Source organism: Dermacentor silvarum, chromosome 5 (assembly GCF_013339745.2).
Source record: "Dermacentor silvarum isolate Dsil-2018 chromosome 5, BIME_Dsil_1.4, whole genome shotgun sequence".
Taxonomy (NCBI): domain Eukaryota; kingdom Metazoa; phylum Arthropoda; class Arachnida; order Ixodida; family Ixodidae; genus Dermacentor; species Dermacentor silvarum.
The window spans coordinates 53,696,474-53,713,379 of record NC_051158.1 but is presented as its reverse complement, the minus strand read 5'-3'; positions in this window follow the sequence as shown (position 1 = coordinate 53,713,379).

The window sequence follows — 16,906 nt, the reverse complement described above, 5'->3', positions numbered from 1 at the left end:
TCCGCACAGAACAGTCCGATCAGGACCTAGCAGGCTGACGTCATGGACCAGTGATGAAGGTCGAGGCTACAGCAGATGCATCAACTAACGGTGAGCGACGTGATAGTGATAAATCTCCCGGGATGCGGTGATCACCTCACTCACCACCAACTTCTTGAAAAGCTTAAGGTAGGATCGCGAACAGATCCTTCGCCTGATGGATCTGTGCGCCACTTAGCCGAAAAGGCCGAACATTGTCGGCCAAGTCTACGTTCGTACCGCCCTCTCTTTGTCGGCGTTACAAGCGCTTGCGTATCTAGCTTCCTTTCCTTCCGCTCTACCGTGGTGGCGCTGCCGTCGAAACAGCACGCGTGTCTAGTATCCTCCGGCTCCTCGGGGCGGCGGTCCCGTCGTCCACACGAATGTAAATAAAAAACCAGAAAGACAAGTTGCGGTTCTCCATTTTGAATTTCACTTCTTTTCTGCTATCGTAAGGGCGAGCCCGCATACAGTCCGGACTCCCGAGGAGCAACGTGCCTAGGAAGAGCGACGTCCCGCATGCGCTTGTCGTTTTATGCACTTTCTTCATCGGTGGTGTTTGCCGCCCACCGGCGACGATTGTATTCTCGTCTCTGTTCCTGCTGTCGCTCCATCAAGACAACAAATGTGTTGGTACCTTTGTTCCAAATTCTGTGTCCCCTCTGTGTCGTGTGCTAAACAGCTCCGCTGGTCATCCACCTTCACAGAGTGGAATGGTGCATGATTCTTTGACTCCAGCTGCGGCAAGTGAGCGCGGCCACGCACGTCCTATGTCGGAGGTAGGCTAGCAGACCTGATATAGCTGATGGCTTCGTGTGAGCTATGTCCTCGCGCGCGTTCAATTACCATAGGCACCTGCCCATACTAAAACCTCACCGGGGGACGCCGGGAACAACGAGGCGGCACACAACGCAGCTCGAGGGCTAACCGACCGAGCTGCAACAAACACTGGTGCCGTCAACTCGGGGGCCGGCGGAGAAGGTGAGGACGTAGATTGGGTGTTGGGAGACAGATTGACCAAATACAAATATATAACAACACATTATAAAATGCAGAGGTGTATTTATCCACCACCTCATTAAAAATTAAATAAATCGCAGTCTTTCCAATGGCTGCAGTTACAAACGAGGACATACCGTAATCTAGTAATGTGAAATGTACTTCATTCACATATATACCAGCCAAACGAATATAATGTATGTGGCTGAGGACCAACTCTTTAGCATTTGCAGTGGGAATGCTAAGGGCTGACGAGTAGCAAAGAGAAGACAGCCTCTAGCGAAAGCCTCCGCGCACGTTGGTGTGCTATGCTGCTCAGCTCAGCCCCAGAAGATCAACTCTGGGTGGTCCAGCGGGCCGACGACGCCGCCAGAGCCAAAGGGCTCGCGGCAGATGCCTAGGCAGGGTGAAGCCCACCCTATTCACTAGCTGGACAAAAATAAAATTTTTACCTACCTACCCATCATATATGTAATTCTTGTGTGCCTGCACCTCTTATAAACGTTCTGCACCTCTCATTAACAGACTCTGTGGTCCGCGCTGACCTTGCGCCGTGTTACTATGTCTTTAAATATATTTTTGCCTGCTGTTCTACGCTCACGAAAGGTACCACACTTCCTCGCATACGGCACACTTCGATGCCGTATACCAGCAAATCTATATCTGACCATTTTCACTGTTCCTATGGTCACTCAGCCTTGCTGAAACCTTTTTAGGCTCAGAAAGAAAATACTCCTGTTTTCTCTTTTTTATATAGTTTAAACTAAAATATCGGCAAATCAATCCTGAATACCACCGACATTCTTTCTCCCGCACTGCACGATCCGCCGCTGCCGCCGATGCGCGGAGGCGAGCGCCATCTGGATGGTGTTGCAAGAAAGAGAGCGGGGCGCGCCACCTACTAGAGATTGACCTCAAACGGCAACTGGAAAAATATATTTGTGCTTGGAGTTTCTGCGTAATAGAATTATGTTTTCTCGTATGCTCACTGCACCCCCACCTTCTTCGCGATGAGGTCCTCGATGAGCACCAAGAACATCCACCGGGTACCGAATCAATGGCTCCACCGGAGCCACAAGCGCCCCTCGAGGACCTCATCTCCCTCGACTTTGATCCACGATCCGCAGGGGAGTGGGCAGTGTGGTTCATGTCGGCCGCATGGCAGCACCGCTGCGCACAATCATCACCATCGGCGCTGGCTCACCCGCCCGTGCCACGCGCATCGTACCTGAGGGCGGAGCGGGATCAGGAGGCTGGACGGCAGTTGGCCCGGGGCTTTCGTCAGTAAAGGTTTTTTTTTTTTTTTTTTTTGCTTGTCTCCCGCAGTCCGTGTCGTCTCTGAGAGCCTCAGCTGTTCACTGGCTCTGAAGCGACGGCCCTGCAGAGCCCACAAGTCAAATTACAATCCGACGCTATCGTGTCTGTAGGGTCTGTGTAAGTCGCACTTTACGAATTTTTTACGCATTTTATTTTTGAGAAGTTAAATTAGTTCAGTAAAACCTATGCGTCACGTGGAGGGCCTGCGTGGTTCGGGATGCGTGGTTCGGGGTGACTTTTCTCTGATGGAGAACGCGGCTGACGCTGACGCCGGATTTTATGCGGCACGGGTCCTTAACGCTATCGCGTTAGAAGAGAGAAAGCGTGAACACTGAGTCCACGCGAGAGGCCTGCAAAGGAGCGCTATAAATCGTAACTCAGGCCGGTGCACTTCAACCACTGCAGTAGCGCATGAATCCCTTTTTGCGCCAGTGATGGATGGTACCAGGGTCCAAGAGTATTTGTTTAAAAAAAATTTTTCTAGCAGAGTACAACCATCAACTTCCCTCAAAACAACTATAGGGACATTAAACAGAAATGCTAAATCAATTTAGCCTCACAAAGCGCTGTTTCAGAACTCTATTCTCATTCATTTTGGGGAGATACATTCCTTACTACAAGATACAATGAAGGCCAAACATCACCTCTTTTTTATTTCGAGTAAAACTTTCGGACCATTAGGACAACGGGACTTCGTTATTTACGAACTATTTTCTTGCATATTTGCACGTACGGGGGAAGGGGGGGGGGGCGGAGGGGGAGGAGACCTTTTTGCAACTTATGGTATTATTTCTTTTTTGTTTTGTCTAGTTAGCATAGGTTGTGTCGAAATCCACGCCGAGCGACAGCTTCTATTCAGTACCAACAACTAATTTCGAAGAGTAAGTTAGTCGTCTGATTGCATGCGCCCGAAGTGATTGCAGAGCCGAAAACACTCCATGCCCACCATTTTAACAGCGGAACTGTTTAAGCCGACCGTAATGTGTGCCGCCTGCTACTGCGTTGCCTAGCAACCACCTCGCGGAGTGTCGCGCGCTATGCTCGGGAAAGGAAAAGAGAAAATGAGAGCAAGAGAGAAACAAAGTGTACCAGCACCAACGAGGCAACGCGCAGAGGTGCTGCCGACACCATCCGCGCTTCTTCGTTACCCCGCATTAGCGTCGAACGCTCGCGGTGTCCGTGATTGCAGCAGGTGCCTCTGGCGGCGGCTCGGCCGAGCTCCCACTTGCTGCGAGCTACTGCGCATGCGTCGTGACGTCATCCCGGCGTGTCGTCTGCTGTACGCCGCCCGTACACTGTGCATAGCTTTCGCCCCACTTCCCATACGTGTGCTGCGGATTGCAAGTGCTTCCCCGATCCACGGACCACGATGAAATGCTTATACACTTCGTATAACATTGCATCCCTTGGCATTACTTCGTATAACTTAGCAACACTTCGTATAGCCAGGACCAGCTGGGAACCGATCAGCTCCACTGTGTATTTAGCCTTGTGCCGCTAGTGGAAGATACCCCAAATTCTTTCTAGACATCACCAATAGAATGCAGTGCATCTGTGCAGGCAAAAATTCAGGCAGTTTCAACCGCATACCTATGAAATTTATGACGTGAGTGTGACCCGATGCGGGAAATTGAAAAAAGGCGTCACCACTCGGGGTGTGCTTTGCTCTCTTCCTCTTCCGTACTTATTAAGGTCCCCTCACGGTGAGAATGGTTTGTTTTGCATTCTGGAAGCGCGATATGCTAATCGAGATCAAATTATTTCCTCTTTAGTGTCCCTTTAAACAGTGCAAAATTACTGACGGAATACACTCGTGCCATTTATAGTTCCTACGAGAAACCACATTTTGGGCTAAATAAAGTTATTTCTCTCTCTCTTCTCTCTCTCTTTACCAAGCGCCCACCATAACACGCTACAAAAGAAGGTCGACACAGCACAAGTGGTTACTCACAACTTAAGTCTGAGCACATACTATGCGTATAAAGGCGCAATGAATGGTGCACTGAACGCAACACGTGTCGTAGTCATCTACGACACGTGTCATCAAATTACGAGCATCGTAGTCATCTTGGCAATTCAGCAAAACAACCAAAACGCGGCAGTTTATTTTCTACAAACTTCTTCTCTTTCTCTGCAGTGCAACATTACAGATGTGTCGCTGATACAAGCCTTCTCATTTTTTATGATGTATAAACCTTTCATTACCTCGCACGCAAGCTTGCCTCCACACTTACCCAGAAGCGTTGCTTCGCTTCTGCCGAGAAAAAATTCGCGCTACATGCTATTCACCTGTCTCTACATTTTTTTATTTGTTTCTTCATTTTTCGCAAGTTAACCTAAAGGTAACTGAGGTCACTAGAAGTGTGAGAGTGATGGCCATGTGTCGGATTAGGCAAATTTCGGGTCGCTGACCGACTTGGCTGCGCTGACCGCTGCGCGTCCCTTCTGCCCCAGCCGGACAACTCCTGACGTTGTGGGAAATCCCGTTACACAAGGTTTTCGCTGCCTCATGATCGGCCTCTCCCTTCGTTGGAGCTTTGAAGTTTCTGCGCGAAGACCGCTCGCATAACTCCACGTCGAAGAGTTGAGGTGTGATGCGCCGATAGACTGCAGTGTCGGGTATCAAGTGCTGTGTTTGTGCATTTTCACCACGCTTTTTTTTTATTTTTATCTTTTCCACCTTGCGCCTAAGCCCCACGCGTGATCATTCCTCGTCGCTCACATGATGATTCATTCCTGGGCAATCTCGGATTTCGCTTGCTTTGTCTCGGGACACCCGATGTCATTATTTGTTGTGGCTGTTGTCCCTCTTTAATCCATTGTTCGATCCCGGGATTCTTTCAGGAGAGGATATATAGTTCATTTTTTCTCTATCTTTTTTTTTCTTTTTATTTCCTCTTTCCTGTGATCACACGAAAGTTAGCGTGAAATCCGTGAGGTCTGCTGAAAGCAGCGTTAAATGAAACGCGACAGCTGCCCTACGTCTCAGATGCTCGGGAGTGCGTTCACAGGACACTGACCCCTTCCCACAGCAGCTAACCGCAAACCGTGCCCTCGGTATGCGGGTGGCCGAGTGGTGTGGGATTACTGAGACAGTAATGGTTCTCGAACGTTTGGCCACCGTAAGCTCTAGACATTAAAAGCGCTCTGTTGTTTATTTAGACATAACTCCTTTATGCAGGTATTACAAGGAGTGAAGGGGCCATGGGTTGTGAAAGGAACACTAGAGAAATGCTTTAGTGGTATCTGAATAATATCATTTTTTTCCCTGTACAACAGAAAGCTGGCAGGTCATATTTCATCGTTCTTTTTTTAATACTTCGAAGCTGTGCAACGAAATAAAATAAATTATGTCAGGAACTCGCCACTGAGGAATTGTCGTATAGTGCGTAGCATTCTTTGTAATCATTACTTGTGAAGCCTATACGTGTACCGTTGAGACCAAGACTGCCGTATTTTGAGAGATAATCAACTGCACAGAATGCGATGCACACTATGACGAACTCCCTAGTAAAGTCATTTTTACTACCAATCTTATGTTCGGTAAATGAAAGAAGTGTTGCGGCAGTGCTTTTTTTTTTTCTCTCGCAGTATTAGCCCGCTCACACGCTCGCCATCGCTCCAGCGCGTCCTCTTCGGAAGCTTCTCCGTATTGTTGCAGACGCAATTCTCTGGTTGCTTGCGTTATACGCGCGTTCCTTGGCCGCTCAAGCTCTCGCCTGCGTTCTAACTGCGCCTCGGTCACGCCAAATCGAAAGCGCGCCAAGCGTCTGAACGCGCTCGCTTCCCCGCGAGGAATCCTGAAGGGGTTCTATGCCGTTTGTGAATGCATGTGCCCGTGGGGTAATTTGTTTCCGTATCCGGCTTCTCTACTTAGACGTCGTGTGTTCTAATCCTGCCATCGGAGAATTCTAATGATGTTTATTTAATTCTCTATAAAACAGTACTTCGTTTAAAATGATGAGCCTTACAAAGTGACGAAGCCGTTTAAAGCCAGAAGCATGATGTTTAGGCAAATACATCTATTAACCATTACTCGGATGCTGGCTGACAAATCTAATTGTTTCGTGCTGCTCTTCGGGAGTCCTAACAACGCGTGGTCTTCCCATAGCGCTATCGCAACACAAATGAAATCATTTGCTTGGCGGGTTCTTCTTTTACATATGAAAGTGTAGGTGAAGTCACTCCCTTCTTCGTTATGCTACAGTTGTCGCTTCCCAGCCACTGCAGTTTATGCAACCGTCATCTTTACCGGGAAATGCATACGGCGAGCGCTACGTGCTTCCCGTTGTTAGAACGTGCGTTATCATCCGTCATGTGACTGACACTTTTTTTGTGCTTTTCTTTATTGAAAGGGGTACTGGGGTTTGTCTTGCATGCGTAATTCCAACGGAAATCGGCACTTCGTGCTTCAATTTGTGGAATGGTTTTTCTATCGACTGTTTTGTCGACGGAGACGAAAATATTCCGTGCTCAGTCACATACAGCTTCGTTGTAATATCGCGTCGGAGATTTGTGCGCCAATAAGTAGGTGGCGGTAAGCGTGCAGAAGTTCGCACTTTCATATAAATTCACCCATAGAAGTCCACATTGCGGTGTATACGGGTTTTTCAGGACACGGTACGAAAGCATGCACGGAACGGAGCAGAAAATGACCGCGGACACTTAGCCAAGGAAAGCTATACGCATTAAACACAGAACGCGAATATTTTTCGCCGTATAGAGCGCGCATAAAATCTAAACTGGAAGCCGAAACCGCAAAAGAAAGCCTTAACCGCGGCTTTCGTGAATGTCACGCCACCACTCGTGCGCCTAGAATGCACACCGCTCACATCGACTACCAGAAGTCGGAGGAACATTAATGCCATCCGTTCCGTGTTGCTTATAGATTTTGACCTGTAGAACGCTGCACCATCGCCATTTTCTCATGGAATCGGTGTACCGCCAAATGCATGCAGGCATTTTAACGAACAAAGGTTCATCTTCTACACTCCAGCAAACAGTCAATGCCCCAAAATAACGTCTCGTGTAGATCATTCAACAATCGCAAATTAGAAACGCTTAACCTTGCACTCGGCCGCGCAACGCTTGAAACAGCGAAGCTGGGCGATCGTAGCCCAGCATTTTCCGGAAGTGCGGGCGAACTTTTCATCTTATTACTCATGATGATGATAATTTCTTTTCGCGCGTCTCGAACTTACGGCCGTCACTACGCGTTGCATAGCGCAGCTTGCAACACCGACACCGCGTTCCAGGAGACCCACTCCGTGAATGCGTCTCTCTCTCGCTCTCATAGCGCGCAAAACTCTTCACCTCGCACAGCACGAGCGTACGAACGCGCCAGCTGTGGACGAAGACGACGACGCTCGAACGCAATCTTATGGCTCGCATAAATACACGTTATGCAAGCGTGGCCTTATAGCCTATAGTGGTTACGACGCTCGCTTTGGGACCGGGGGTACCTGGGCTCGAATCCCGCCTCGGCAAAAAAAGTTCATTTTCTTTCTTGGTAGTTTCTTGCTACGCACCACAGATAACGGCTGGCTTAAACAGCTTCGCTGTTAATAAGGGGGCCCACTTTGGCGCACAAAGATGCGTCGGAAGCGCAAACGTTCACAGGACGCAACATGTCACCATGCACTTGTTTAACAGAAAGGCGGGGCGGGGCCTCTTCGAATGACTCCGGTTGCAGATGGCGAAGACGAGCGCGAACGCATCGGCCATGCTGACGGGCAGCCTTCACATTGCCGAGAACAGGTAGCTGCCACAGTGAACTGGTTGAACAATGATTTGTTCAGCTCATATTTGCCCGTTTTAAATTGTGTCAGGCGTAGATAAAAATAAATGAAGCACTCAATTTAAGTTCAGACTGTTCTTTTCAGGCAGCTGCCCTTTACCTTCGAACATTCAACAATGTCACAAAAACGCCGCACCATTTCACTGTCCGGCTTATGTAACGAGGCGAATGAACAATTTTGAAGGTTGAAGTTTTAGGTCTACTTGGTCGGTTAAAATTGTGCAAGCACAGAACAAGGTTTTTGTGCCAGTTCAGTTGCCTTCAACTCCACGGTATAAAGATGTGCCGCATCGCGTTTGCAATTTAAAAAGTTGATTGGTGTAAACAGGTATTTAGTTATTTTATATATTTAATTTCATTAGTACTAGTCTCTTCATTGATGCAGGTGGACATAACATACAACGTGAATATACAACTTGATACGGCGAATTTCTTTACGGATAACGTAAATACTTAAAAACACATAATTCACGCATGCACATCGAATACAAAAAGCGGATATTCTACATGCGCCTACGCAGCACAGTCTAAAGAACAAAGTACCACGCATCTAAATACTAGCAGTTTACGTCGTTTTGCTTCGGTAATTCGTGTGGAAACTATGCCCTCCCCGGCTGGTAATTATCCGGCAGTCACGCATTTACTTTCAGTCGTAGTCTTACAAGAGCAGTCTTTGCATTTCCCCCATTGAAATGCAGTAGCATCCAGGTGCCGAACCCGTGACCTGGTGGTCAGATGAGAAAACGTCACGTCACAGACACAGATACTGACACAGACACAAAACAAACCAACGAGAGGTACATTCCCATTGATTTGCAGAATTTTTTTATTTCTGAAAAGGTAACAAAGCTGCGACGTTGCCAGTTTAAATGGGGTCGAATCTTTTAATTACGTGTGCAGACCTTGTATCAATCAGTCGCACCCAGTAGTGATGGCGAGGCGCATTTGGCCCGCGGCTGTAATCTCAGCGGTGCCGGCATCTGCCTCCTGACTTGCGCAACAGCGTCGTTTACATGCGGCAGCCCGATGCAATCAGTTCCGCGAAGACGAGGCCCCGCAGCCGCCGATGCCTCGCCTTCAGCCAGATTTAATTATTTTGTTATTTACTCTTTTCTCTGGCTTCTCTTACAACTATGCCCCTTTCGGCACTCGTCTTTCTCCGCAATCGTTCCTCTGCGCATACACCTTTTTGCATTCCGCGTAACGACGCCTTCCCTGCACGATCGTCAATCTTGCCGACTGGATCCAGCACAACGTGCGATCTTTCGACCCTTTCTTTTCCATGAGACATATCCAATTATGTTCCCTTTTTGTTCCTCTATCTGTAGTGTGTGTACTTATGTTCGTTTTTGCATTTTTTTTTGCACGAGAGGAACCACTGCTCGGCCAAATAAGCTCGTTCCGCTAAACACTCGTTCGCTTTCTACAAAGGTGGTCTGTTTCTTTAATTTTCTTTTTTCTTTTAACTACGAACGAAGAACTTATTCGGTCGCTTCAGAAAATTGAAGCAGAAGCTTGGCTAACAAGGACTGCACCAGAAGCACAGATCAGTCTTCTTACGCGAATGCATATTACTGAACTGTTTTCCCGTCCATGGTGTCATATACAAATAAGGAAGGAGCAATGAAAAAAAAAGCAATCCAAATATTGTTTCAACGTGCCTTTGGAGCCCTGCGAGGATTGTTCGCTCTCGCCTTGGCGCGACCTTGACCGGTGTCCGATGGAATCCTTTCGGCTTGTTAAGAGCATTTCGTTTGCTATTGGGCTTTCATGGTGGCTTAGGCCCGCGATGTTTTCTTGATTCATCCGTTTTGCAAAGAAGCTCAGCCTTCGTTTAGAGCCTTTGTTCGTATAGGGCGGCACATAAAATGCACCGGAATTGCCATAATCCTATACAAGGACCGAATAGAGTGAATCGCAATGAATGCAGAACTGCGCTTTTCGTGTTTCAAAGCAATGAGTGTTCTTATGTGGCTCGCGAATAGAAACGAAATTTGTGTGACTGAGTGTGAGCGATTGAAGCCCCGTATTCTTTTTCTTTTCTTTCATTTGCGAAAGCACACGTAAGCACACAAGAAATACGTGTGGTATTCGATTTCAAAACGAGAATTTCTTTGCAAGAGTTGAAAGGTACTGCGTGATTGTGTTATGAGAGCCGTTTTTTTTTTTTTTTTTTTGGAGCGCGATTCAGGGCATCCAAATATTGTCACAGAAACGAACAATGAGATCAATATTTGGCTTCAGCGCGTTCTGCTATAACAGGTTGGCCGAGGAAAAAATTATCAACTTAGTTGCAGCCCAAGAAAGAAACTAGTATACCGAAAGTGGTCCAGTGAAATCTGAAAAAAAAGGTTCCCTTAAATAAATTCTCAAGGTTTCAGAAACATTCGTTCGCAGTGCTTAAGAAATTGATATTTCTGAGCAAAATATACTGATTATAATGCAAAAAGGTAAGGCGTGCAGACACGGACACAAGACACTTACATTGCCGAGACTGCCAAGATTTTACTTGCACGCCCAAGTTAGATGAATGCGAGATACTCTACAGACATAGGAATGAAGATACGCGTCTAATGGTCGAGGCTTGGCATATCAATAATGGTGGAAGTGCGTGCGTGAGTCAGCCTTCGATTACCTTGCATAAGGAAGAGATAAAATGCCTCAACAGTTATCTCTCACGTTGACCGGCACGTGTACCCGATTGACACGTGGTGCTACCATTCCAGAGCATGCGCAGATGAGTTTTTTGTCTTCTTTCTTTTTTCGCCTCAGTGCTTCCTTCAGTGGATAGTCGGCGTTTGTGTTGTCCACTTCTCTTGTGTCCGTGTCTGCAGGCGCGGATCCAGGGGGGATGTCCGGATGTCCTGACCCCCCCCCCCCCCCCCCTCAGATTTCTGCATCGCCCCCTCGCTGACAGGCGGATGGCCCTGTCGCAAAAAATATGGCCACCAGCATTCTTCAAAAGTATTTTTCGCGAGTACCAGTGGTAGCAGCCATGTAGAAGTACAGCTAGCTCGCTCACAAGCTTAGTTGTATTCCGTAGGGGTGTGGTGTCCCGAAGTTCCCGCAGTTATTTTTTCTCATGAACACCTTGGACCTCCTGGGACCGGCCGTGCCCTACTCGTCCCGTCGGTGGCGTCGAATGAACGAGGGGACGTCCCTCTTGACAAGCAAGCCGACGTGCGCGCAAGCGCCTTCGCGCCTGATTAACCTAGTTCCCCCTCGGGGTGTCATCGGTTGCCTCATTGGCTGTCATCGGTTCCGTGACCAACCTGCTTAATGAAAGAGATCTCTCGCTGAAGTGTTCATATATAAATAATAACACCTAAACTAAGAACTACGCATAGGCAACTTTTTTTAACTGTAGCACTCATTGTGATCACAGCTACACGTTGACAATATCCAGCACGAGCACAGTACCGTTCGTACGCTACAAGTTTTTCATTGAAACTTCGCAGTTTTATTGTCGTACATTAAGCATAGGAGGCTCAAACCCGCCGGATCCGTTTGGCTGAGTGGGCGTTCTCGCGGAGCGGGGCGAAGCCTCGAGCCGCGTCTGCGAAGTGGGGGAGCGTGACGTCAGCGGCCAATGCCAGCGCGCGGGCCTAGGATGGCGTCGCATGGTTAGAGAAACGGGAGCAGATGCGCTCCTTGTGTAAAAGGATGACGTCGAGTGGGAAACAAAACATGAATACGCTGGCTCGCGCTCTCGGCTAACACGCCACATCGTTGTTCTTGTAGGTGGCATCGTGAGTCTTCATACGCGGTGATTCGCATATCATGAACACCCAGCGTAGTGGTTGCCGCGTTGGAGCGGGGCGTTACGCCCGCATCCAAGAACGCTCCTCTAGTCAACACAACACCTCGACTCAAGAGGAAAGATAGCACCGCCATCCCTCCAAAGAAGTGGTCACTGAGCGTCATGATCATGCACGGGAATTCTTTAGAATTGTCGCCTCTTTATCAGTCGAGAGGCGGCGCTGTGCTTAACAAGGAGGAGTGGAGGAAGAGCTTCGAGTCGAGAGCTGTTTGAGAATAGAGGAGTTAGTCCTCCAAATCAAACGAAGGTGTATCAGCCGAACACAAAGAATCTTTTTAAGGAAATCAAGGTGTCCCAACAGAACTCCAAAAACGGACGCGTGCTTACGCACTTATAACGAACCGGCAACAGATCATCCCAAATTTTATTTTAATAAACAATGCAGGCTAGATATACCAGGTATTCAAAATTAAGCTTTATGGTTTTCTCAAAATTAGGCCCTGGGAGGCACGTATAGACCATCTGCGCAAATAAGTTATGTGGCCAGGGGGACACAAAGGGAGATGATAATTATCGCTGTTAGCAGCCGAATTAACTAAAATTGAATAATTAACTTTTTATTGACTGCAGTAAGTGTGTGTGTTTGTATTCAAAAGTTAGAGGCCGTCGTACGTGTTTCTACACAGTTTTACTTGAAAGAATTTTTCTAGCATGTCTGTGCTCCGAGATATCCAACTCCAAATTTTAATTGTCGTTCGCATGATTACGCATGCAACTTGCAAGAGAGTGAGGATCGGTGCAAAGCTCCTCCCTGATGTGACGCGGCTGTTGCGTGCGGCGTTTATATAGTCTGACAACGGGGCAGAGGCATTGACAAAGATAACTGTCCTCCTTCCCCTCACGGCTGGTGAAATGAAAAAAATCGAAGAGCCCGTAAGCGGCTGTCGTAACACGCAACCGCGCAGCCTGAAAAGATGGCGGCAGCTGCCATGCCGAGATAATGGCGCGAGCGAAGAAGCCGGAGGGCAGTGCGTGTGCGTAATGGTGACTAGATGACCGGGCATGGTCCTTGCCTGGGCTACGCAAATAAGCTGACTCCTGATTTTTAAGTATTCTAAGTTTTATTGAAATCAAGAGAAACAACTGCACCATCAACAGCAGAAACCTTTTAGCTATGCTAACGAATATTTCATACTGCCGCTTTAAGTTTGGTGTTGTCATGCACAAATCTCATGACAACACTTCACCCATCAAGATTGAATGCCCTAAAAATGTTCAAAATGCCTCCCTTCCACAGCAACACAAAGCATAAACCGCTCTCGCGTCGACTCGGTAACTCTGCGCAGTACGACAATTGAAATTTGGAGTCGGATATCTCGGAGAACGGACACGCTAGAACAATTCTTCCGGCTGATACTGTGTAGAAACACAACTGCCTATAAGTTTTCAATACAAACATACCCTCTTACTGCAGTCGACAAAAATAATTGTTCAATTTCAGTTAATTGGGCTGCTCACAGCGATATTTATCACCTCACTTTGTGCCCGCCTGGCCACATAACTTATTTGCATAGATATTGGATAGCTTTATTGGACTTATTTCCTTGAATTCGTGCTCGGTGGTGGCACGGCCGCTGGATAATCCTTTTTTTTTATCCAGCGGCCATGGTGGTGCTTTTCAGTGCGGCCATAAAGGTGCTGATGATAAGGGTGCGTGCTCTCACGCAACCGAATTCCGTGACGTGTTCGTCTCCAAAACCCAACAACTAACAATATCAGATTAAAAAACTTTCGATGCGGACGTAGTTCTCCCAAACATTTGACCTCTAGATATGACAAAAGCAACGGTTAAATAAATATTTTGTCAACCTACGTCAGACACTTTGGGATATTGCGACGGTTTTGAAGATAGACAATGAACGACATGGCGAATGTGTGGCTCGGTTTACTGAAATCACTCATCAGCTCAAAGTGGATGTTATTAAAAGCTTCAATATGACCAAACTTCAATAACCGACATCGCGTCGAGAGTGCGCGCTTGGCTGGGAAGTATACGATCGACTCGATGCTGTCACACGTCGTCAGAGGAAGAATTAACTCTATCGGCAGCAATGATCATCACTCTGCACCCGAAGTTAGGAAAAGAAAAGAAGCGAGAGTCGGTGGGGAAGTCTAACGATGTGTGTCACAGACCCAGGTAAACGCTCAACCACTTGTCGCAGATCGGGAAATCCATTCAGGAGCTAGCGGAACAATTCGCAGAACTGTAAGCACCTACGACCGCTGCTCAACCCAGAGAATTCATACGTCCCTTTCTGCATAGTATTATAGTGTTCCTGAGGCAGCCTGCAATGCACCTATCAGTGTCACCGAGCTCAGCCAAGCCGTGAACTCGTGCAAGCTTTGTTCTGCGCCAGGTCTCGATGGCGTAATGTTTTACATGCTGCGGAACCTCGGCGCTGAATACAGGAATGGGCTTCTACATGTGCTGAATGACGTATGGCAGAGCGGGCAGCTTTCGGAGACCTGGCTAAGTTCCGCTGTTTGCCAGATTTTCATGCCGGGCCACACACCCACAATAATTGGCTCATGTATGCCAATTGCCCCGGCATCAGCTGCTTGCAATCTTAGGGAGCACATCCTGCTACAGCGGCTAGAACTGCAGGCTGCGACTGTGGATTTGTACGGGGAGCAGCAAACTGTCTTCCACGGGATGCGCTGCACAGCGGATTTGATAGCAGATGTCATCTCAGTGCTCGAGCATGCCCTGACTATGATGAAGGTGGTTCTAGACATCGCCAGTGCTTTCGAGAACCTCAGCCCTACAGACGTACTCGGGGCTCGGGAGTATATAGCTAATGTCACCGGACCGATCCGGCACATTGTGCGGGTTTTTTTATTGAACCGCATGATGCGCTTTCCAGTTGGTAATGCCCCTTCTGAGCGACCTACAGCCGTCAGCACGCTTGACACGAACGCTCAGCAGCGTTGCTTGGACCGGCTTAGACTGACGCCAGCGCCGCGAAGTGTTGTGCTGGCTCACGTTGGTTTCGACGGGAATTCAGGGCGCAGGCTCCTTTCCCAAGCGCATCACCCCTGAAGAAAGCCGAACGCCAGACCGGGGGACGCTTGTACCCATTTGAACCAGTGGGTGCCCAGCGGTGGTGGGAATCGAACCCATAGCCTCCCGCAGCCGAGGCGGGCGCTCTATAGAGCGCCCGCCACGGCTGCGATAAACCATACCGAGCCACGATAAACCATACCGAGTTTATCTCGGTATGGTTTGCGGCAGCTTACGATAGCTGGAGTGCCGCTCGACTTGACTGCTCGTGTTGTCTTTCGCTTGTGCCTGGCCGGCGGGGGAGAGTGCGCTCACTTGACATGTCCGTTTCGCCATGTTTAGCTCGTGGCTGCGGTCTCACGCGCGTCCAGGAAACACGTCGCGGTTCGCTTATATCGGGAAAGCGAAATGGCGGGCGACAGCTCGCGCGCCTTTCGAGTTTGGCCTCAAAGCAGGCGCTTCAACGCTTCAAGGAAATGATAAATAGGAAAAGGAGAGCAAACGCAGGTTTGTGGCGTTTCTAAAGGTTGGACAGTAAAGAAATCTGCAAATCCGGTGGCATAGTTTGACAGCGCGCGTCGGGGTGCTCTCGCAGGTTAGTGGCGGGCTTCCTGTTTAGTCCACGCTGCACTGGAGATCTCCCGACTCCAGTGCAGTTAAACGCAAAAGATACACAACCATCTCTGAAGAAAGCAGCTGCAAAAATAGCATAAAACGAGACGCCTAATTAGAAAAAAGAAAGGTCGATACTCTCTAAACAGTCAGGGGTGAGTCCACGGCAGCCTAAAAGTTTGCTCATCAAAACACCCAGCCCTTGCATAGTGGATTGGGAGGGGGAACTCACTGTATATCCAGTCTTGTCAGTGGTGACTTGCCGGCGTGTCTCGAGGAGTGAGGGCGGTTCCTAACGCCATAGGATTGGCAGCAAGTAGACTGGCATTTTAATGCATTGGCATTCTTAGGCTACCTGGTGCACCTCCCGTGGGCCAACTATCTATCCATACAAGTATATCTATCTATGTTTGCATAGGACAGTTTAGCCGCCTACCTGCGTCACTGGGAAGTGCGTGGTCGAATGGGTAGCGTATCTGGTTGCTGTGCTGATGAATAGAACCCCGCTATTAGACGAACTTGGGCCGCTCATTGGGTGGCAATGTTTACATATGTGCCACTCTTCAACGAGCTTCTAACACGTCGACTTGGGTGACTGTAGGTGCAGTACTTGGATGCTGGTACCACTGTTCGAAGTAACTCTTAGACTTGGAGCACTCGGTACTTGTCACTCGGTCTGTGCTGGTCTTCAATAAACCTCTTTGATGCCAACTTCTCGAAAGTGTGGATTCGGACCCCTGTAAGCTCGACACATGAAAAGCGCTTTGTTGTTTAATTACACATAATTTTTTGCCTTTGGTATGTCAAAGAATAGTGCCGTACGGGGCTGTGTGAAACATACCGAGAGCGCGATCTGCCGATTATCCTGGCAGTCGCGCCACACTGCGCACCGTCTGCAACGTGCCGCACGATACTGATTGTCCGCGTTAGTCAATATATGGCGAAAGGAAAGCACCTATGGAGCTGCGTTCAAATTTTGCATTAGGGACTATCGTAACTGCCGGAGAATATTTTTTTTGTTTTTATTTGCTTTCATCACGAACCAACCAGCCGAATTCAGCACACTGCATCTGTGTAAACAATGGGGTGCTCCGTTATGTCTTCAATAATTCGGGCACCGGTCAACTGCTAACAGAGCATTGTGGCGTCATATGCTTAGCCCCAATGCGAACAATCTCAGTGTGTACTACGGCATGTGGTTCGCTGGCCACGGCGCACAGCTTCCATAGATGGTCGTGCGCCCTTATCAGCTCGTCATATTCTCAAGAACAGAACCCATTAGAGAAGGATTGTGTTGCCTAAAACGCTGGAGCAGCGCTCCGCCGTCACGCGCGATGCATGC